The sequence below is a fragment of the Ammospiza nelsoni genome, chromosome 11 (assembly GCF_027579445.1).
Source record: "Ammospiza nelsoni isolate bAmmNel1 chromosome 11, bAmmNel1.pri, whole genome shotgun sequence".
Classification (NCBI taxonomy): Eukaryota; Metazoa; Chordata; class Aves; order Passeriformes; family Passerellidae; genus Ammospiza; species Ammospiza nelsoni.
This window is the reverse complement of record NC_080643.1, coordinates 2795499-2819226: the sequence shown is the minus strand read 5'-3', so window position 1 is coordinate 2819226 and position 23728 is coordinate 2795499. Positions and strand designations below refer to the sequence as shown.

The following is a 23728-nucleotide window of genomic DNA, read 5'->3' as shown; positions in this document are numbered from 1 at the left end:
TGCACACGAGGCTGGGTGTGTTGGAAGGTGAGGCACTGCCCTGCAGGAGAAGGTGATGCATGAAACTTGTTCGGGGTGATGAGAGCTCCTGGTGGGCTCTGAGGCTGGCTGTGAGTGAGGAGCACTGGAGGAGGCTGCACGTGGGGAGGGGATGAGACCTGAGAGTGATTTTTGACACGGGCAGGCGGTGATGGATAACAGGAATGGTTTTAAACTCACAGGGGAGGGATTTAGATCAGAAGTTAGGAGGAAATTCCTCCCTGTGATGGTTTTGTTCCCAGCTGTGGCTGCCCTGGATCCCTGGCAGAGCCCAAGGACAGGTTGGACACTGGGGCTGGAGCACCTGGGACAGTGGGAGGGGTCCCTGCCATGGATGAGGTGGGAGGTGGGACTGGATGAGCTTTAAAGTCCTCCCAGCCCAAACCCCTCTGGCATTCCCTGACCCTGCTCTCTTCCAGGTGTCCTGCTGACCCAAGGACTGGCTGATTGTCCGTGGTTCTGCTGCAGAAGGACAGCAGGACATTCATCCCATGTCCTCCAGCAGGTTCTTGGAAAGGCTCAGGTCACTTTGTGCCCTCAGTGACACAAACAGCGATGAGCTCACGAAACCCTGCACATCATAAAACACCTCCTTCATCTCCTGCACAGCTCTGCTTCCCCAGCCTTGGTACTTTTTCTAAATATCTATTTAATGTCAGCTTCGTTTGTTTTAATTCACTCCAATATTGCAAACCAGCAGCAGCTGAACCACCTATTTCTGCAATTAGTGCAGTCTTGCTCCTGCATGATAATCTTTTCTCCAAGCTGCTGCCAGCTCTGAGAAGTGCACTTAGTAGAGAACTGGCCTTCAGTTGACTTCAGGGTAACTGGAAGGGATGTAACCTTCAGGAGCAAATATTGGTCCAAAAATACCATGTAATTTAATTTTTAGGTGAAGGTACAGACAGTAGAATTCCAGATTTTTTCTTTTCCGCACTGAAATTGGAGGTCTGATGCAGTGTTCAGTAACAAAAAGCTGTCTGTTCATCACAGGGCTTTGTTCTGTCACTGTGCCACAGGCACCAATGCTTCTTTTGTGAATTTAGGAGTTATGGTCAAGCTTTTAACTGACCTCACCAAACCTGTGTGTCTTCTCCAGACTGAGACCACTGCTCGAGGGAAGAGCTTGTGTATCCTGTAGAGAAGGACAACCTTTGCAAAGAAAGGTCTTCTCTGGGTTTTGTTTTATGTTCCCAGGACAGCTCTGACACTGATATCTGTTCTGAGGGTCTGATGAATGTGGATTGATTTATTTGGGAAGCTCCCACAGTGACTTCATCCATGGAGCCAGGTCTGCTGTTCATGAGACCCCTTCTACAGGACCTAGAAAGGGTTTTTGGTTTTATCCACCTCAGGCAGTGCAGAGCAGCACAGAACCAGCCTGGAAGAATCCAGCTGGACATCCAAAGAATTTCTGCCAGCTGAAAACGCCAGGATCACTTCACAGAGCAGAACGTGTGGCTGTGGTGCTTCCAGAGGAAACAATGAGCTCCTGTGTCCCTGCAGCCTCACTCACTGCCTGGCCAGCCCTGGCACGGTGACACCCCTGGTGGATTGGTCACATCCTTCTCTCCCAGTGCAGGAGCTTTGTTTCTGAATTCAGAGTTGTCACAGACACAGAAACATCAGCACCTGGTGTCAGTCCAACACCAGTGACCCTGCTGGTGGTGCCACTGCCATGGAGAGGCTCTGGCACCAGGAGAGGGCACCACGAGCCCTGACTTGTGGTGTTGGGAGGTCCCCAGGACAAGGTGAGAGATGAGAAATTGACTCCATGTTCTTAGAAGGCTGATTTATTATATTGTTACATTATTTTCTACTAAAAGAAATTATATATTAAAATTATACTAAAGAAAGAGAAAGGAGACCTCAGAAAGCTAGACAAGAATGAATAATAAAAAAACCCCTTGACTGACCAGATGGACTGGGATTGGTCATTAAGTCAACACAATTCACATGGAACCAGTCAAAATGCACCTGTTCATCAGCAACCTCCAGACCACATCCCAAGCAATCAGATAATTATTGTTTACATTTCCTTTCTGAGGCTTCTCAGCTTCTCAGGAGAAAAATCCTGAGAAGATTTTTCAGAAAAGAAGATGATTTTTCAGAAAATATCATGGTGACACTGGCTCTGTCCCAGTGTGGCCCAGGGGTGGAATTTCCCACACTCCAACCCTTTCCCTTCCTTCATTCCCATGACCTGACTGGAAGTACTGGGGTTTTACCTGAGCCAGTTAGACTTTCCTGCAGGCATTATGAGTGGCCAAATGCTCCTCCAGGGGCTGCCATTCCAGGCTGGCATTACCAGAGCATTGATCAGCAGCTTTAGGAGAGGGCTGAAGAGCTCCTTGAGAGGCGACAATCCCGCTACTGCACAAAGGTGTGAGCTCCACTAGCCGGGAAATTTGCCTTTCCTCTCTGCTCCTGTGAGGCTCTGTGAATTGCCTCGTGATGGTTTTGTTCCCTGCTTGAATCCTGCAATCTGATTTACAGCCTTGGAGCGGGCTGAGGCAAACTGTGCAGCTGAATGCAGAGGGAGGGAGCAGAGAGGGAAGCGAGGATGCTGGGGAGAAGCAGAGAGGAGCTGCTCCATGCATGGACTGCAGAGAAGCTGGGGTGGAGAGCCCCCAGAGACATTCATCATCTCTTTTGCCCTTTTTGCAATCAGACACATTTTCCTGGCCTGCTCACACGAGCCCATGTGTCTGCCAGCTGCCTCCTGCAAGCTCTGAAAGAAGTCATTGAGTCTCTCTGAGAAAACTGCCTTGGCTCACGGGCTCAGAACATCAGACTGACTCCACACTGGGCTGCAGCTCCAAAAAACCACTCTGATCTGCCAAGCAAGGAGCTGGAAGCAGAGGTTTGGAGGATGCATGTTATCCCAGATAAAATAACACACTTGGAATTATTATGTTGGAATTATTATCTCCAGCCTTAGAGCGCTGAGAGTTGTTGGATTTCCTCAGGTGTCCTTCTCCAAATCACCACTGTCATCCTGGCATGGGTTTGTATCTTCAGGTCCTTGATCCTTCAGGAAATGAAGGAAATGAAATGGAGAAACACAAGGAGTGTCCTGACAAAATGTGCACCAGGGAAAATGGGGTGTAATGAGGCATCCCCTGAGGCAAAACCTCTGCCATTCACTCAGCAGGGTGATGCTGCCCATGCCCACAGGTGGGTACAGGAATTCACACCAGCAGCTTTCCTATGGATATTCCATAGGAAATGGAATTTCCATCCATTCCTATATTCCTATTCCATCCTGGAATGCCTCTGTGAGGGTGCTTTTGGCTCTCTGTGCTTATTTAATCTACCTCCAAAATCACATCCTCATCTTTATTCAGCTTCAAAACTGCACAGAGGGATTCCCTGTCTACCTGCCCTCCTTGCACATCCAGCATCCCTTGGACAGCCTGTTTCCATAACAACAGAGGAGGAAAAACCTGAGAACCACTCAGTGCCTGCATGCAGGGCTGGTTGGAGTGGCCTCCAGAGGGGCTCCAGGCCCCTGAACCCCCCAGGCTGGAAGGAGACCCCAGAGAGTTCCCTTCTCCTCCCACCTCGAGGGAAACTTCACCTCTGTGGAGGTGGAAACTGGAATGAGCAGCTCAGCCCTGACCCTCACATGGGGCTGATGCCTTTTAGCTCCAGCAGTTAATTTTTAGCCATTATCCTCCTGCTGTGCATCCTCTTCCCCAGGGCAATATTGACTCAATCCCCCCATGCAGACCCTCCCCTGCTCCCTGGGGACCCTGAGCTGTGTTTAAGGAGCACCAGGAGGTGTCTGGGAGCCCCCAGGACAAACCTCTCTGGCCACTGAGACCTTCTGAGTGCCAGTCGCAGAACAGAACCACAGCATGGTAAAAACCTTCTTTATTCTATAAACCACACATTTGTATTGCCAGCATTCTCCATTCCACTGTCATTGTTTGCACCAGCCCCTGCCTGATTTCTGTGTTTTTGGGTTTTGTCTCAGGAGTGAGCACACAGCCCACGCAACGCTGAACTCGTGGTCATTACTGCAACAGAAATAATAATAAATGATTCTGCAAGCAAAACAAACCCTGTGCAAATTGGGCACTGAAGATGCCTCTCCAGCAGCTTTAATATAAGGCAGTTTGATTTTTTTTTCCCCTGGTTCAGAAGTGACTTGCTCATTTAATGAGCAGGGGCCTTGTTCTGATCAATGCATCCCGGTTTCACAGGCAATCACTCCTGATTTATCCCAGCATTCCAACCATGCTCCTCCCTTACTCAGCTGTCTTTTTTTTACTCATTCCAGCTTGTCTCTGCCCTTCGTGGCGCCCATAACTCCAGAGGCACAAGTGAGAGCACTTACTCAGCACAGGTGAGGAGGCAGCTGCCAATTAACTCCCTGTAATTCATGGTCCTCCCCAGCCCAGAGAGAGCCCTGCAGGGGCAGCAATCCATTTATCCTCTCCTTGGGTCACACTCCAAGCCAATAACCTCATCAGGGTAAACACCCTTAAGCTTCCTTATCCCCTTCATCACACTTTAAGCCATATTTTACTTTCTCTGGCCTTTTGCATGCAGGACTTGCAGCTCCTCCGTGGCCTTGCACAGCCTATCCCACTGACTGCAGCCACCCCACAGTGTGAGTGGAACTCTCTGGAAGTCTCACTTTCCCACTGATTTACCTCATTTTCTTTGGTGGACCAAAAATAGATTTTCTGGGAGGCACATAAGCAAATTTTCCCTGGCCATGAAGGGAACTAATGCTTAGGACAAAGATAATTATTTCTGTTGAAGGATAAATACTTGCCATAAAACTGCAGGGAAAATATTGTATTTCACCTCTACTTTTGTCATGATCAGTTTCTAATGAGTTGATACATGGCTTATTTTAAAGAGAAAACAGTTCCTATCTAAAACTACTCAATTTTGAGCTGCATTGTTCAATTAAAATGTTAGGAACCATCACAGGTGCCCCCAGGGGTTATCTTGGCTCTATTACATCAGGATTTAAACCCAGCTTTGAGTGGTCTGTGACCACATCTAGGCCTGGTTTAAAGGAGGCTTTGTCAGCACTGGGCTTGTCACAGACCTCAAAACCCTCTCTGGAGATCCACAGCCATAAATCTGCAGCTTGCCCAGTGTTTTAAATCCAAATAACATCTTTTAATGAGAAGACATGAGTCAAAACACTGAAGTGTGAGTATTTCTCACTGGGTTTTGGTTTTTCCTCTTCCCCAGTGTATGAATCACTGGCAGCATTCACACCTCCAACCATTGCTTTGAATATTTCAGGGATTTTTGTTTTTTTTTAATTTGAAGACGTGATTTTTTTTTATTTTATTCTGTCATCATATTCTCAGCTGCTTGTGATAAACACAACTCCCTATCCCATTTTACATTTCAATGTGGAACATTAAAAATGTGTCAAAAAGGTAAGTCAATACTATCTTCTTTTTAAGCACATAAACTGCTGGGAAATTGGAGTATATTTCTAACTCTTAGAGCTTTTTAACCAGCACTGCTAATATTTAATTTAAATTTAAATAACATTAAGCAGCAAAGCATTCTCTGGTGGATTTCTTGTGCCATCAACACATCACCTTTGGACATGTGGTGGCACTTTTCAGGCCATGCTAAGGGTGGCACAGTGGGAGAAAAAAAAATAAAAAAAAATCCATCTAGGGTGGGTTTACATCTCCAGATGTGAATCTCTTCTGTCTGGCACCAGAAGGAGCTGAAACACCCCCAAATTTTGCCAACCCATTGCCTTGTTTTGAGAGCTCGGAGCCGTGCCAGGGAGCAGCGGTGACAGCAGAAATTAAATTCCAGCGTGTCCCTCTGCCCATCTGGAAACAGCAATTCAGGCTGCTTCCCATTGACCTCACAAGATTAATTGGCAGCTAATTGCCTTTATATTCTAATTTTCCACCTAAGGGCCCTGCAGTGTTTCAACTGCTGGGTCTGCAGAAAGGCATCTTCGTGTGGAATTAAAACTTGTATGAGTGAAACAATTCTGATTAGAGGGACCTGCTTATTCTGAGGTCTTATTTTGTCTTTTGATCCCTGATTATTCCAGCTTTGGAGAGACAGGTTAGCTTGCAAGGATTTCCTTTCTCAGTGGTTTGTGTCAGGGGTTTTTTGCTTTGCTTTTGCTGCAGCTGCATTATTTAACATCCTTCCCTTTATTTTCAGTCAGTTCAATCTCTTGGCAACAAGGGTGGAGAACAAATTGATTCTCAAGAAATATTTAAGATTATATGACTGACTATTGCTAGGAGAGAAAATACAGTCCCTGAGTCCCTTATAAATTAGCAGATAATTAACAAGTGAATGCTGCAGCTATTTGGATTGGAATGAGATGTAGCCAGGTAGCAAAGTCAGAAAAAAGTCACATTTAAAGAGTTTTTGTTTTATTTATAATTTGAAAGAGAATGGTAACTTCACCCTTCTTGCTCTCCCCACCAAGAAAACGTGTAAGGCTTTCAATGCATTTGAGATGGCACAGGGAAGCAAACTCATTTTAGCAAAGGTAAGAGAAACACCAACACTTTGAGTGTTCAGAGCTTTTCAGAGCAGTGAATATCTCTGTCTGGGAACAGCTCCTTTCAGAGAAGTTCCTTTGGTGCAGTGGGGACTGCTGTCATCCTGGGGAAATGATGCCTGGCCCGCATTCCTGCCCAGAGGTTGGGTGTTGGCATGGGGATTTCTTTCTCTGCTGCTTCCCTAAGGGGTGTGTGTGACTCCTGAGTGTGGATTATCTGCAGGGCTGTGCCATGGGCCTTGGGAAGGCTTGGTTCTGCCAGCAGGCACAGAAATTTAATGTAGATTATTGGATCTGCCATTTTTCAGTGGTTGCCTATGAAGGTGTTCACAGGAGTCCCAGGATGAGGGAAGAGACGAGGATCTGACTCCATGTTTCAGAAGGCTGATTTATTATTTTATGATATATATTACATTAAAACTATACTAAAAGAATAGAAGAAAAGGTTTAATCTCAGAAGGCTGGCTAAGAATAGAATAGAAAGGAATCATAACAAAGGTTTGTGGCTGGGACAGAGAGCCCAAGCCAGCTGACTGTGATTGGCCATTAATCAGAAACAACCACATGAGACCAATCCCAGATGCACCTGTTGCATCCCACAGCAGCAGATAACCATTGTTTGCATTTTGTTCCTGAGGCCTCCCAGCTTCTCAGGAGGAAAAATCCTAAGGAAGGAATTTTTCATAAAAATATGTCTGTGACAGTTACCCATTTGTTTTACATGTGCATTTAACAGGACACTTTCAAAATGTCCTTTTGGTATTTTAGTGTGTTCTACAGAGCCACTGTAGAACTGTTTTGGTGTTTTAGTGTGTTCTACAGAGCCACTGCCAGAGAAACTCCTGTGAGCCCAGCAAAAAAGGCAGGTGGCAGAAGGATTGAGAGAGCAGATTCACCAAAGCTGAAACGTGGGAGCTGTTAGAGATGATAGAAACACTTAGAAAAGGATCCAGCATGGATTTGCAGCTGATGGGAAGTGTCAGAGGCAGATTAATTTCAAGGAGCTGGAAGTCAGCTCAGCTTGGACTTCATGGAAACTTTAAATCATTAAATAAGTGTGTACTTTAGCAGGAACTCAACACAGGTGGGTTTGACGGATTTGGAGGTTTTTTCCTGGAATTACCCAGACAAGGATGCATTTGTAGGATGACATCTATCTCCTTTGATTTCTGAGGGAGAAAATCACCTCCTTGAGGGATTTTGAAGCCCCCAAGCAGGACGTGGCTGCAGTAAGAGGATTTTTCCTGCTCCATCGCAGAGCTGGACAATGCAGCAGGGATAGGATGTGCAGTTTGCTTTCAGAGCTGGGAAAGTCCCAAACCCAGTTTCCTTTTGCTGACAGGACTTGGATTGATGGGTTTCTTTTGAGGTCACCTTTGTGCATCCTTGGCTCATTCCTGGCTCCTCTTGGCCTGGATCTTTGCTGAGCTGGGATTTTGCCACTGCTGAGCATCAACCTTTGTGATCAACTGACAGGAACTTCTCATGTTCTACATCTCCAATCCAATCTTTTTGCTCTTGCTAAAAAGTATTTTAGAGAAAAATATCTGGTCTTGCTGTCATAATGGCCCATCACAAATGAGTAACCACAAGTAAGAAAATTTTGCTAATGCAGATTTTTTCAAAGCAGAAAGTTTAATTAACTCTCTGCTTAAAAAAAGAAAAAGTCACAAAATAAAAAAGCTACAGAGACTTTTTATAATTATTTCATATCCTCTGCTCATTTAGTTTTGGATTCTGTAGCCCTCATAGAGATAAGGTTAAACCTGTGTCTTTTAATCCCTCTGATTTATGTCCCACTCAGAGTGTAGGATCTCTGTAGAGATCCCATGACTTGAATTCCTTGTCCTTGCTCCATCCCATTGCATTTTTTGGATACTCTGGAATAATCTCCTGCTTGCTCACAGCCAGCTGACCAAGGGGTTAAAGTCACTCTGCACCACCTCATTTCCTCTTAGGTTTGATCTGAAAGTTTTAGAAATATTTATTTTTTGTTTAAATACTGAAAAAAAAAGCTAGACTGCCTGCACAGTCTATTGAAATTATTACTATATACTAGCATTTGTAATAAATATCATTCTGAATCATATATATATATAAATATATATATATATATATATAATTTATTTGGGTAATCCCCAGCACTTTAAGTCCTTACTTTCATTCTTGCAAGGATATAATTTTTGACCCACACTCATCATCCCGCCTTAGCGACATTTTCAGTATTTACTGGGTGATTCTTATTTTAATTAAAATTTCTTGGTTTCCCATAACATGAATTTATATATATGTATGCAAAAAAAGTTGAAGGGTTTGCTTTTTTAGCAGTGTTTTCCTAATTATTCTATTTGATATTCCCATTACTAGGAGTCTTCTCTTATTGAATGTCTTTTCTGAAGGACACTGAAGAGGGATATGTGCTCTGTTACGTGAGAATTGCCAATATTTTTAAAGAAGCTTCACATTTTTGGTCAAGCTACCACTTCCCTGCTTGCATAATAATTTTGTATAACTGCTCATAGCCTGACTGTGCAAAACAAATTGCTTTAATATCAAATTATTTGTATGCTGTTATTTCCTGAGCCCTCTAGACTTCCAGAACTTTGTCTGTCTGGTGGAATTTAAAATCAGGCTGAGTTGTAATTGGAAAATGTGTATCATAGCTTGCAGTATTTAGAGGCAAATTGTCAGGGCTGAAATTGCTGATGCAGGTGACCTATTGAACACCCTGCGAGCCACCGGTCACGTTAAATTGGAACAGGAGCACAGGCAGCACCAACTGCTTCAGCAAACACCCATCTATTGTTTTGGGGGCTTTTATGTGGGTTTTAATGCAGGTCATTGTCATAAAATCAGCTCCATGGATGTAAAAAATGGGGGAATAGAAATGGCAGCATTAGCCAAGCCCACTGTGTGTCCCTTTCCCATTTCCTCTTCTCTCAGGAAAAGCAAATGAAGCCCAAGGCAATCATCCTGTCCATTCTGGGAGGGGGTGCCTGGTAATTCAGGTTGAGCTGTTTGTGACTGCTGGGGTTCAAGGGTAGCTGCAGTAATTCTGTAAATGCCTGCTGTTACTGCAGTCCAAACAGGTTTGATTCTTAGCTGAAAACCTGCACAAACCATTTCTTTACAATTTCTTTATTTTTTGTGCTTTAACAGCATAGAGGTTTTGCAGCAGAAATTTTGTGGAATTTACGTCAGTTGACCTTGACAGGAAGAAAGGAAAAAAAAAAAAAAAAAAAAGAAATTATGGCTTTTCAATCCACAAAGCATTTCATTCAGCAGTTGGTGAGCAATGGGTATCATCCCCACCACTGCAAAAACACCACTGTGCTCATGGATTGCCCAGACACAGGCTGCACTCTCCAAATCCCACCTCCACACTGGGCAGGGATCACAGCCACTGCAGGACCTCTCTGCTGAGGGTTTGTCCAGCGAGCAGCAGCTTTTGTTGAGAAATAGGAAATCTTTATTCCTGGGCCCCTTTAATCTCTTCCACAAAAGAACGAGGTCGATGCGTTGTCCTGACGTGAGTCACGCTTCCATTTCTCTAAATATTGCAGCTTCCTCCTCCTGGGCTTTGTGCCAGCTCTTGCAGGGACCAAAGATGTGTTTTCACACAGCTGTTTTTGTGAGCTGCACTCGCTTTTCCTAATAAATGTCCTCATTCCTCTGCATGGCAGAGCCCTGGACAGGGGCTGCTCTCCATCCTTCCATGGGAGGATCTGGAGGGTGCCCAGAGCAGCTGTGGCTGCCCCTGGATCCCTAGAAATGGTTGGACAGGGCTTGGAGCACCTTGGGATAGTGAAAAGTGTCTCTGCCCATGGACTGGATGACCTTCAAGACCCTTCCAACCCAACCCATTCTGAGATTCTATGGCAAATCAGGAATACTCTGTTGTGGCATCACTGGGGCTCAAACCATCCTTCCATAAATTCTGTAACAAAAGTGAGGCCCAGTTTTGCCCCAGCTTGGCTCAAGGGAACCTTCAATTCTGCTGTTTCTTCAGTTCTCCAGTTTCTGCTGGATGAAATGCTCTCCAGAGCTCGGTCTGTCTGTCCTGAAGCAGAGTACAAACTTGTATGGAGCTTGCTGCTCCAGCTGGGAATTAAACCTAAATCCCCATCCCCAGGCTGAGCTCTCATCTCCTGCTGTGCCTGTTTTTCAAGGAAAAGAGACCACGACCTCCTTTTCTGATGGAGACATATGGAAATATGTGCTTGGCCATAGGATGCACGAGTCAGCCCACTCTGTGAATTGTTTTCCATCCTGATCTTTGGCCCTGAACCTGTGGATGAGCCCCCTTGCCTAAATGATCTTTCAGATGCACTGCTACGTTCCTGCTCTTAAATGTTGTAGAGTTGTTTGGGGCTTTTTGGATTTATTTGTTTTCCACCTAGATTTGCTGCTTTCTTACAGGAGGACTGTAGGAAACCAACTGGAAAATAAGAACCAAATATTTCCCTGAATTTGAGCCTAAATCGTTTGGTGTTTGCACAGCAGACAGGCAGCTCGCTGTATTTTGGTGTCAGATTTGTTATTACAGATCAGATCAATTGTCTGGCTGCAGCAGCAAATTCCCCCCTTGTAATGCACTTAGTCAGTTGTGAAATCATGGACTCAGTGGTGGGAAAACCAGAAAATTCTCCATAACCCCTCCAAGCAATCAATTTATGCCCTGAAGCATGAGATTTGATTACCATTGTTATTATCTTAGCTAGCATAGTTACAAATGTTATTAGCAGTCGTAAAATTATCCAGCCTTAAAAAAAATCAGATTAGGAGAAAAAAAAATAAAATCCCAACATTTTACTCCAGGTTCTTCAAAGCCTGAATTCCTGGGGTTGCTTTGAACTGTGCAAAGTGGTAGTTCCTTTAAACCTCTTTAAACTTGCTGTCCTTTGACCACGTGGATTTCTCCTGGACTCTCATTAGGAAGGGATGGATGAGAATTTTCTGGCGTGTCTGGAGTTTCTCTCTGGTCAGGACCCATCCAACTTTCAGCATTTTGAGGCTGAGTGTTGATGAGGTGTGTTTACAATCAGATCTGTGTTTAATAAACCATTAGCAGGATGTGCATCATCCTCTTTCTCATCTGAGTTTTCCTCCTAATGGTCCAAATCTTTTCTGTGAATTCACTCTTCTAAAGCAGCTCAGTGCTTCTCAAGCTGCAGCTCAGCTGGTATAACTTAAATATTTTAAAAATACAAAAGTTAAGGAAAATGCTGCAAAATCAAGAAGCAGGGCGTAATTTCAAAATTTAGATGGCATCATGTCAATTATTTTAGCCACTTAATTTGTCCAGGACCAAACCAGATCCCAGAAGCTTAGTCTATTTATTATTTTTTTTGGTCCATATCAAATTGTGGTTCTTGATATTCAAATACATCCCCCTTTTTTGCATATCTACCTATTCAGAAAATTACAGCATCTTTATTAACGAGCTCTGCTGATGGGATGTGTGCTGGCAATTACAAGCAAATTAATTTCCTCCACAGAAAACCTGGCCAATCTGTTCTTTTGTCCTGAGTATTTCATGTGTCTTAAATGACATTTAGAGTAGGATTGGGAATCTTCTGAGCCTGCCACCAGACTCTGGAGCTGGGTTTGAGATGGTGGGTGTGTCTTGAGGGAGAACACTCAGGAATCAGGTAGCAAGTTACATTTGGGATTGGCAGAACCCACCTGCTGTTCCTCCTGACTCCTTCACACAATGCCTGGGGTAAATATTCTGGGCTTCTCTCACACTTGATTTCAGACAATATTATTAACTTAATGTGCGTTTTAAATATGTGATCTGTACCAGCCTAGAGAGAATTAATTTTTTCCAGTGTTTCCAGCAGTGTTGCTGTCTCATCCTCACATCAAGCAGAGGGTCTGATGAAAAGGCCCCTTGATTTTCAGCAGGAAATCCCAAAATAAAGAGCAGTTTTGTGAGATGCAGAGAGGACCACACTGAGCTTCTCTGTCTTTATTTTTGTTTGGTGCAGACTTAAGTGCCACGACATTTGCCCCATTTCATAGCCCAGTGAGATGTGAGGCACGATTGATTGTGTCTATTTACACTTTACTTAAGGCAAACCCTATTCTCAAATAGATTTAACTAGTGCCATGTTATTATTACTATTAACAGGAACACATTTTATTTTATTTGGCAATGTAGGGCAGCTCTGGGGAAGCTGCTGCACTTGGGCTTTGCCATCAGCTGGCTTCCTAGAAGAAGAAAAACTTTGTGCATGGTTCTGCGAAGAATTAAAACCATTTAATACTTTCCATATTATGGCCTCAAACCTGAACACGGGAGGATCCCATTGACAGGGAGGATCTAAAATCTGGCCCAGCCAAGCAGGGAAATGAGGGTCTGAGGGGTGGCTGCATTGTGCAAGCCCAGCTCCCCTCCCTGTGTGGCACAGGGATGTGGGGATGGGCAGCTGGAAGCTGATTTTGGCAGCAGCCTCTGCAGGTCATGGAATTGGTGCCTCTCTTCTTTCTGCTGCAAAAATCAGCCTGGAAACTCCTGGGGCTGCTCAGGCATGCCAGGTGGGGCTCGGCACTGCCTGGGCAGGGGGATGTGATGTGTTCAGACTCAGGTGTTTGTTATTTCTTATCTATGTTACAGTCTTACAAAAAGCTACAAAATGGCCCTGTATCTATCTCTACAAGGTCTTTTAAGAAAAAGCTATCCAATTAAGAAATGACACCCAAATTATTTTTACTTTTAACTCAACAACTAATCACCCATGTCTCACAATGTGGACTTTTCTGCCCAATTACAAGATACCACCCAAACCCATGGAGGAGAAGGTGAAGGAAAAGGATCAGCCACCCTAAAACCTCCATCTTAGCTCTCTATATATTGCTATACTATAGCAATATATTCTATACTTCCCAATACTCAAACTTTCACACCCTACATTAAACTCTTCTTGATCAGGCCTAGTTGCTGTACTTTAAAACCTTAAACTCTAAGTTTTCCACCATGTGATATTACACACTTCTATTCAAACTCCACACCCACAATCCCAGATTTATCAATTTTGGAAGCCCTCTCCATGGCCTCAGGTCAAATGCAGTGTTCCCTTGAGGTTTGGTGCCTTTCAACACAGAAAATCTAAAATTCTCAGCAGCCAGGGTTCCAACAGGGTGAGTGAGAGTCCCTGGTTTTACTTTTCATGCTCCTGGCAATGGCAGCAGGGGCAATGCCAGCTCTCCCTGGCTCTCCCAGCTCTCTTATCTCTGCTCCCAGACAAGCAGCTTCCCACCCTTGGCACTTCCAGTTATTGCCAAGGCTGCAGTGAATCCCCAGCCAGACCTCTGGATTGGAGTGAATCTCTGCTGGCTCAAATGTTTTTTCAATCCATGGGCAGCCCTCAGACATTCCTCTGGAGCTGCCTCCTTGTCCTTTATTTCCTGAGTTTCCCCTCACAGGGCACAGGTCTGTTGCTTGGCTGTTGGTTGCTTTGGAAAGCAATGTGCCGTAAATATAACATTTGACTGTCTTTGGATGGAACAGCGACTCAATTCAGGGTCTGGCATGGAGGGCAGGATCCAAAGGAGGATTCCCAGTCCTCTGGTGTGCCCTGGGCTGGGTGTTTGCCACACAGAAATCTGCCCAACTTCAGAGCTTCCTCAGCACCTTCCATGCTCTGCTCCATGCATTTATATTGGTGCCAGCTCGCTCATGCATAGGTGAATATAAAAATTCTATCTATTAATTGCTTGACTGCATGACTCCAAACTTGCCATTGCTTGAACTGTTTTGCATTTACTTAACAAATACATTAAACTATTCTGCCCTTTTCCCTTCTACTTTTCAGACATTTTTTTCTTTTACTGACATCTTTATAACGCCTTCCCTTAAATTTAATTATTTACTCCTCGTCCAAAAGGCAAGCTCACCTACTTAAATCAGCAGCAGATAAACAACAGAGTTGGTCAGTACATCCACACAAATTCCAATTGCCACTGCCCCAAAAATCTTTAACCCAAATGCTAATAATCCCCGGGAGTGCCACTGTGCTTCGGTAGGGTGGGTTTATGGTTTAATGCCCGTGAACGTTACTCTGTGGTTATTGTTCATTGCATTAGCCAAGGCTCTGAGAAAAGAGGAGCACCCAAAGGTCAAGAAACGTCTGAGGAGCCCGAGCCCTCATGAAAATGATTCTGTCTGACCCTCCCCACCTCTGGGACGGGGTGCTTAAGACAATGACTGGCAGGTTTGTGACGACTGTCTTCACCAATCACTTAAATATTCAGCGCGTTCCACGCAGGGCTCGGGGCATGAAGCGCCCAGGCAGAGTCCGGGTGCCCAAGCACACACGCGAACCTGAGCTGGGTCTGTGGTCATGTACTGCACACGGGGGGCATTTGCCAAAATAAAGACCAGACAAACCGAGGAAAAGAGGGTTTTCCGAGATTTGCTGTTGGGATGATGGGGTACATGAGGGTTTAGTAGGGGTAAGGGAGGAAGGGCTAAACCCACTTGCGGTTTTCATTATCTCCATCCTTTCCTCTGAAAAGCAGCGACAATTCCGCACCCCAGAGAGGGGTGAGAGCAGGCGGGGACGGTCCCTTCCCCGGCAGCGCCTCGCTCTCCTCGCCCGGGTTTCGGCGGAGCGAGAGCATCCGAGCATCCCGGATCCCCTCGGTTCGGCCGCTCCGTTCTGCTCCTCCCGGCCCGGTTCTGGGCTGGCCGGCCCTGGGGGCACCTGCCCGGCTGCGGGACGGCCCCCCCGGGCTGGGGGCGGGCAGGGGCTCCCCTCGCTCCATTCTCCTCCCTCCTGCATCCGCAGGTGCCGCCCGGAGCAGCGGAGGTGCCGCCGGCTCCGGCCGAGGGGTTCGGATCGGGCAGGTGGGACCCGGAGCGGGGCCGGGGCCGGGCGGGGGTGGCCGCGGCCCGGGGGAGGCCGTGGGGAGCGCGGGGCTCGTTGCCATGGCTGCCCGCAAGCTCCGCCGGAGGAGATAGCGATGCCAGTCACGGAGGGACCCTCTCCCTCCTCGTGGGTGTGGAGCGGGGCTGGCTTTGGGGTGGTTGCGTTGGGTTTTTCCGCTCCCCCTCCTTCCCTCCCCACCTACCTCCCCTTTTTTTTTTTTTTTTTCTTTCCTTTTCGGGGTGGAGCGATTAATCCGGAGCGCCGGGACGGGGCTGCGGAGCCGCCGCCGCCACCGGGACCCGTCGGCCCGCCCGGGCTCAAGGTACGGCGGGGCAGCGGGGAGGGCTCGGGGGTGTCCGGCCTCGGGGCCGCCCTGTCCGGCTCCCAAAGCGCTCTTTAATTATTATTATTATTATTATCGCTCTGGTTCGAAAACTGCTTTTCCTGCTGCCGGCACCGCACCTGGTCCCGCAGCGATGGGAAGCGGAGCCGGGCTCGGGGCGAGCGGGGGGATCGGGGGGTCCCGGGGAGCCGGTCCGGCCCCTTCTCCCCGCACTGGGGTCCCCGGGCGGAGGAGCCGCTGCCCGCGGGAAGTTTCGGGGTGCGGAGCCCTGGGGAGCCGGGGGACAGAGCCACGGACCGGGGGACAGAGCCACGGACCGGGGGACAGAGCCATGGACCAAGGGACAGAGCCACGGACCGGGGGACAGAGCCACGGACCGGGGGACAGAGCCACGGACCGGGGGACAGAGCCAGGGGATAGCGCAGAATGTCCGGGGGACGGAGCCAGGGGGCAGAGCCATGGTCCGGGGGACAGACCCAGGGACCAAGGGACAGACCCACGGACCAAGGGCCAGGGCCAGGGGACAGAGCCATGGTCCGTGGGCTCGCCTGGGGGTTGCTGTGTCAGTCCCGTCCTGCTTTAGGTGGGCTCAAGTTTGCCATTCTGATGTCCTGCATCTTGGCGGACACTTGTTTCAGCTTCCCAAATGGTTTCGGAGAGGATTTGGGGTGGTTTCGCTGCAGTTCCTCACTAATTCCCGCGGTGCCCGGGTTGTTGGTGTTTTTTCCCTGGGAAGCGGTGTAATTGCCCGTGTAGCGCTGCGGGAATGGCTGGGCTCGGTGGCTGGGCTGTGTGTGTTATCGATTGGTGCCGCACGATCGGAGAGCATCGGCGAGCTTGGCAACGCAGCCCAAGGAGATTCTGCGTTCCTGTAGTCAGACACGGCAAATGTACGTGGGCTTTGCATCTGCCGCTTCCATCCTTGGGGATGCTTGGCTTCCTTTGGGGTAGGATGGAGCCGAGCTCTGTTTTGTTGGATTAGGTGTTCAGCATTACCTGGGAATACTTTTGCTTGAAATGTGGGTTTGGAATATTTCACCAGAGTGGTGACAGGTGGCATTTCTGTGTCATTGCCAAGGGTTCGGTGTGACTGAGTTCATAAGTGCTGTGTAGCTCCCCCAAATCCCATTCCACAAGCAAGAAATAATAAATGTCACAGTTTTAGAGCCAGGTCCGAGGAAAGGAGAGGAGGTGAAAAGCTGTACTTTAAATAAATATGTATTTTTTGGCCGTTTCTGAACATGAAATGTTACCTCGTTGGAGCTGTGCTTGCCATCCTCTGGCCATTGCTTCCCACGTGCCTCTGCTTATCTTCTGATAAGAGATACCAGAGTGCACAACTCCTGCTGTGTTAACACTTCTCCCTGCCTTAAAACTAATAAATTTTCATTGTGTTTCTAAAAAACCCAAGCCAAATAAAGCCCTCTCTCTCTCAATGGTTCATTAAAAATTAATCAAAAATTAGGAAATTCCGGTTCACCAGTTTCTGGTGCTCATTTAGGCTGAGCATCTGCTGTCAGTGGAGTCTGGCTTGCAGAGGAACTACAAGTCCAGATCATGTGACATTAAAATGAGATGCACAGGATAGGACACCGAGATTTGTAGGAGGTAATTTCTTTAGAAATACTGCCCAGTGTATATGAAATTATCATTAAATATCTTCAGTAAAAAAACACCTGCCGGCAATCAAGGAGTTGAAATTCTGCCATATGCAGCACACAGCTTGGAAACCAATTTGTTTTTAAACTCTTCCCGTTTGTTATAGTTTTTTTATCAAAATAGGGATGGGATGAATCTTGAATATAAGGCTGAAATAAAGAGACTTTATTATTTGTACATAATAAATGTATATTGCTTCAGCAATATACATTTAACTCAGTGAGTGCAACCATTGTGGGCATTTAGCATGAGTTACTTCAGTAATTAAACTTCATGCATGAAAGTATAACAGTCCACTTCTTCACCCCAAGAAAGCCAACAGATAAGCCTTATTTAAATGAAAGATTGCATTATTCACAGCTTGCATGTGTACCTCGAGTGCCTTGGACTGGGGCCACCTTGTTTGCCAGTAAAAATTTACTTCATCACTTCTGTTTGGGAGGGGAAAATGGAACAAAAAGGAATTTATTCTTTACATGAAACGATGCTGGGGACAGTTGCTCCTGTGATCAGAAAGGATCTGCTCCTTTTCCCGGTGGGAGAGGACAGGGACTACTTTAAACACTACTAATTAGATCAGTTTATCTTGCACGCATTACAATGCTGTAGTTGGTTAATTATAGCTTTTCCCATTAGCAGTACGTTCAGAATAATGGATTAACATATCACACAGATCAAAAGAACATCTACAAAGTTTATCTTGGAGGAAAGAAAGTGTTATTGTGTGTCAGGAAGTCCCCCTGGCTTTCCCAAGGCACAGATTTTGTTGGAATTCCTGAGCTGGTGCTTCAGAGCCCTGTGAATGACTTGAATTGATCACAAACAAGGGACACTGGAGCTCTGGGTTGCTTAGCAACCCACCAAGATGCCACAATTTCTTTTGGTGTATTTGTCCAGCAAAGTAGAAATTCAGTTTTGTTACAGATCGTGGGTTCTTTGCTAGCACAAAGCCCACCCTAGAACCACCCTAAATGGTGGAGAATGAAAATTGATGTCCCAGCACAGGGTGTGGGAGCAGCAGGGAAATGAAAACAGAGCAGGAATCTTGTACCATATTCTGGTGGTGATGTGCTCAGTGTTTTATAATATGTTTCAATTGTCCTTTCTTGGTTAGACTCCTAAAAAACTCCAAGTCATTAGTGGGACGAGTTCTATCAAAGAAATTGATCCACCAGGTGCTGTTTGAATGTGCTGTCATGAGCCATGAGACCCTGCAAGGTCTGTGGGGTTTCCCTGAGCTCCACTTCGAAATGAAACCTGGAATATGTGCTTTGATTGGGGTCTGAATTACCCCATGGCCCACAGGGCTGGGGAGCTCTGCTGGCTTCCCCTCACAGCACACCCTGAGTCCTTAGCAGATCTTGCTGGGTAAGGGAATAACTCAAAGAGCAGAGGGAAGATCGATGTTATCGTGATGATCTACCTGGAGCGCCAACATGGGCTTCAATGAATTCTAATTTGGTCAGAGGCTCTTTTTTGTTCCCCCTGGTGTGCTGCACCTTGGGAGGGAATCCTGCATCACCCCATGCCCACTCTCTGTGCTTCTCTTGGGCTTCCAGGGCCAGGGAACCCCAGGGTGAGTTTGGATATTTCAGGAGCCAGGATAATTCAGGAGCTCCCTCTGTGCACTGCAGCTGCCTATGGCTTTTCATCCTGAGCTGGAGCAAAGCTCTGCAGTGTGGGTGGGTGCACCTGGGGCTCCCAGCACCCTTTTGCTCTGCTTATCTCCACCCTTCTGAGCTCTGCTCATTGAGACAAATCCTCATCCTGCTGAAAGTGCGCCTAGGAAAGGCTGCTGGGGCTGGGAGAACTGCAGGGTGTCATGGCATTCACTCTGATTAAACAGCAGGGAAGATTTCTTCCCTCTGAATGGGAAAAAGGAATCCAGGTACTTCTCTTTGTAGAACTTGACTATTGAATATTTTACTGTGTATAGGACTAGATGGGCATTGTGGTGTTGCCCACAGGAACTGCTGAGACCACACTGAACCAAATCCCAGCTCGTTGTCACTGTTCCTAGGCTTATTGTAGATTAGATTATTGTACTTCATAATAGATTATTGCAGTTCATAATCTGTGTATTTGTAATTAATTGCCCTTCTAGGCTCCGACAGAGCTTAGGTGAAGAGTTGTGAGCTTGGCTGACTTTGCTGTGGGTTGTTTTCCCCCTGTTGTTTCTGTGTACCAAAGTCAGTGCTCAAAACTCAAGGTTGTTGTATTTAGCATCTTTTTTTCCCCTTAGCTACTCTCTTCTGTTTTATTCATTGACCTGTGTAAGTGCATTTGCATTCCCAGATGCTGATTAGTGATTGTAATAAACAGATGAAGGTGCTTGGTGATATTTGGTGCCTCAGGTTTCTCCTCCCAGCGTGTCCAGGCACCCTGCATGAAGCACACAGTGAGGGATGCCTGGGCTGATGATATTTTCTGGGGTTTCAGCACTCCCTAGCAGATGTTCCCTTCTTCCCTCATTGCACCTGGACGTGTGAAGATCAAAAAATAAAATGCAGATGGAGGACAGCTTATCATTAAAAGTAGTGATTGTTGTTACAGCTTAACTAGCCTGTGGTTTTCAGTGTGATTTCCAAGTGCAGATCCTGGTCCATGTAAGAAGGACACAAAGTGTAGCTACAAACAAGGCAAGCAGTGAGAGCATGAGGCTGCAGTCCCTAAGAACTCTAAATATTGCAGTGAGTCAAAGCCCTCTGACCTCCCATTACAGCTCAGCTTGATGATTTTGGTACTTTCAGAAATCTCATTTCAAGCTTCTCTGTGTTTTGGGAGGCCCATGGGATGACTCTGCAAGGTTGAAGTCACTGTTCAGAACAGCATCCTGGCTGGAATGAATGGGAAAGGCAGAAATCCACTCAGAGGAGTAGGAAAACAACAAAAAAAAAAAAAGCAAAAAAAAGCAAAAAAGGAAAGATTGGGCCCATCCACCTTTCAGTGTGTGTCTGCTTTGGTGACTTTTGGAGTGTGACACCAGCAGTTCCCTGTCAGCCTTCCCTGCTGGCTGACACTGAAGAGGTGCCTTTGAATGCTGCCTGCTGTGCTTGTGTGGCACTTGAAAGGAGAGAGGGCTGCCTTCAAGGAGAGTCTTCCCACAGCTTTAAAGGAGATTTGAAAAATGCAGCTCTCCGTCCTGTCACGTGCTGCTCCAGCATTAAACCCAACGCAAACCTGGAACAATGTCTCAGGAAAAAATGCCTGGTGCCAGTGTGCACCCCCAGTGCTTCCAATAAAATCAGTCCTGATGATGAAAGATTGCTCTGCTGATAGGGAAAGGGAAATTATTATTATTAGGGAGCAGATTTTATTTTCTGTTAGAAAAATCCCCAACAATTCCTTCAGCTAAGGGAGTGATTAACTCAATGGGTTATTTTCTTTTTACAGAATACACCATTGTTTTTGCAGTTTACTGAAATCAGAGATGGTTAATAAGAAGAGATTGTAGATTTGGAAGCAGGCACATGTTTTTGCCAAGGTTGATCTTGTAGGTCTGTCTGTCCATCACTGAAATCCTTCCCTCTGGGGCAGTTTGTGTGGATTGGTCCAGGTTTGTATGTACACTTGCATCCATGGTTGTTTGTCTAATTTTGTTGATTTTACTTCTTTGTAAGCAAAATACTACAAACCACAATATGTTTGCTGAGTTCAGTGAACTTATTACCTAAAATTTGGGTTATTGCTCAAGTGCTGTACTGAATAAGGGCCCAGTGTTTTATTTTTCACTTTCATATCACTCTACCAATGACTTTGTTCCAGAAAAACTTCATTGAGAGGATAGATTTTAGAGGATTTCTGTTCTGTCAGAGGAGGTTCTGTCTGATTATTATTATTATTATTATTATTATTACTACTACTACTCAGTTTTACAGGAATAAGCTGTATTCAGTTTTGCTTTGAGATCTGCCAAGCCATTGGTCAAACTGCAGCAATATTGCTCATTACCATCCCCATTCCTTTGAGATAAATATTCCTTTTGTTGCATCTGGCCAGAGGAAAATGGCACAGAACTGAACTACTGCTATCCGCCAGTTCTAGTGGCAGGTTTTATTTAACATATTTTAGGATGATCCATGGTGACTTCCAGGCTGGACACTGCCCAGGCAGAGAGCACTGGTGAGGTCATGGCGCCGCTGAAATGGATGCTCAAACTCCCAGTGACCTCAGCAGAGTCAGCTTTTTGTCCCAGGAGTGATGAAAATCTCATTTACAGCCTCAGCAGTTTGAGGAGGAGGTGCAATGGCTCAGGCCCTTGACTGATACAAATGAGGCTGCTTCAGCTGAGGGTGATTGAGTTTCCCTGGCTGGAGCCATCTGGGATTTTGGAGACTCCACCATCCCCGTGGGCTCTGCAGGCAGCAGAGTTGGGAGCTCTGTGACTCCTCTCAAGTGTCTCCTGGTTTGGCTGGGAACAAATACCCAGCAAACAGCCCTGAGTATTCCTGTTTTCTGAGCCACGCAGATGCCAGCAGTGGCGTGTAGGGTGAGGAGGAGCAGTGATTAAAGGGCTGTCCCAGCCGTGCAGAGCTAAGCCATACCTGCTCCATTAAACTGACAGGGTTAGCACTGAAATCCACAGTAATTGCTCAGGGTTTACCACCTGCATGACAAATGCACCTTGCTGTTATTGGCTGCGTGGGGCTGGACTCACCTAAACCTGGGATTTTGATGATCTCTGCTGAGCCTGTGGAACTGCAGCCTCCCTGCTGTCTGTGTGTGTGTGCAGAGCTCAGCCCAGGGCTCTGCTCACCCCGATTTTGGGCTAATTCCTGTCCAGACAGTGCTTACCTGCTGGGAGAGGCTCGGGCTTGCCTCTCCAGCTCTGCATCACATCCCAGGGAATTGCTGAAAAAGGAGCAGTTTGAGGGGATTACAGAACAAAGCTTTGCTAAAGGTGAAGTGCAGTCAGTGTGGTGGCACCAGATAGTAATCACAGAGGGACAGGGTGCCTTGGGGTGCAAGGGACATTAAGGATCATCTCATCCCTCCCCCTTGCCATGGCAGGGACACTTTCCATTATCCCAGGTTGCTCCAAGCCCATCCAGGCTGGCTTTGGGCATTTCCAGGGATGTGGCAGCCCCGGCTGCTCTGGGCACCCTGTGCCAAGGCATCACCACCCTCACAGGGAGGAATTCCTCCCCAAAATCCCATCCAAACCTGCTGTTTCAGTTTGAATCCATTCCCCCTTGTTCTGTCACTGCATGCCCTTGCAAGCAGTCCCTCTCTGTCTTTTTTGTAATAATAATTTGGTGATGCAGCCCCTAAAGAAAAGGGAATTTCTGCCATCTCCTTCCCCATGAGCAGGATGCTGCCTTTTGGAGCACTGTACCTCATTATCCTGCCAGAGCAGCACATCTTCCCTGTCAGCCATTCCCCCTGTCAGACATCCCTGTGCAGTGAAACCTCACAGAATTCCAGCTGCATAGCAAGAGGAAAATTTCATCTCTGGCGCATTAAATTATGCCTCAGTGTTCATTAATGAAAAAACAACCATGAAAACCACAGCAGGCAACAAACCTGGAGGGTTATTCACAATCTTATCATGTGCACCACAAAAAAAAATTGGAATAATCTTTGCATTCAGCAGATAAGCAGTATTCTCCCTACAAACCTTTTCCACTGTGATCCTCCAAAATGTATGCTGAGCTGGTCTGTGCACAAAGCTCCCTGAAATGGGTGGTCAGACCAAATTTTTTATCCCTGGCTAGGATATCGTCAGGAATGTTATGTATTTTCCCTGCTAATTATATAATGCAGTCACTGAAAAGAATAATGTATGCAAAGTTTGGATGCTCAGGCAATGACAACCCATTTAACCATTTATAGCTTTATGTATTTTATAATCCCTGAACCCAAATGTCCCCGGAGAGGGAAAGTGCCCTTAAAAATTTTAAGCCTTTAAATTAAGTGAATTTAAATGTGCTCATTTGCATATTTTCCCTTTCTTTGTTCTGCCTGAATGAGATATTGCTGCAGTAATTGAACTGTAATTTCAGGGCAGGTAAACGATGTCAGACAGGCGAGGCTGCGGGCGCTGCCGGAGCCGCTAATCCGCGATTTGCAGCACACCTTGGAGAGGGGAGCCTGTCCAGGCCACTCAGCATCACCCAGCCAGGGGCTGCCTCTGAAATTCAATCAGTTCCTGATCCTAAATGTGCTCCTGGGGGCAGGGAATTCCTGGGAAACAAACTTCTCACTGAGCTGATATCATACAGAATTCCGAAGGGGTTTGGGGTGGAAGGGACCGTAAAGATCTTGTTGTAGCTTAACCGTGTCCAATCTCTCCTT

The 23728-nt window shown here is 46.4% G+C and overlaps 1 protein-coding gene across 6 annotated transcripts in view; it reads left to right on the top strand.

The window, feature by feature from the left end:
• The first annotated feature begins 15674 nt into the window (after nt 1–15674).
• CHL1 (cell adhesion molecule L1 like) overlaps nt 15675–23728 on the top strand; it is a 132330-nt gene continuing 124276 nt past the window's right edge. For all 6 annotated transcript variants that reach the window (XM_059480388.1, XM_059480390.1, XM_059480387.1 and 3 more), the window contains exon 1: nt 15675–15754. The gene's annotated coding sequence lies outside the window, so the exon portion shown is untranslated. The remainder of the gene's footprint in view (nt 15755–23728) is intronic.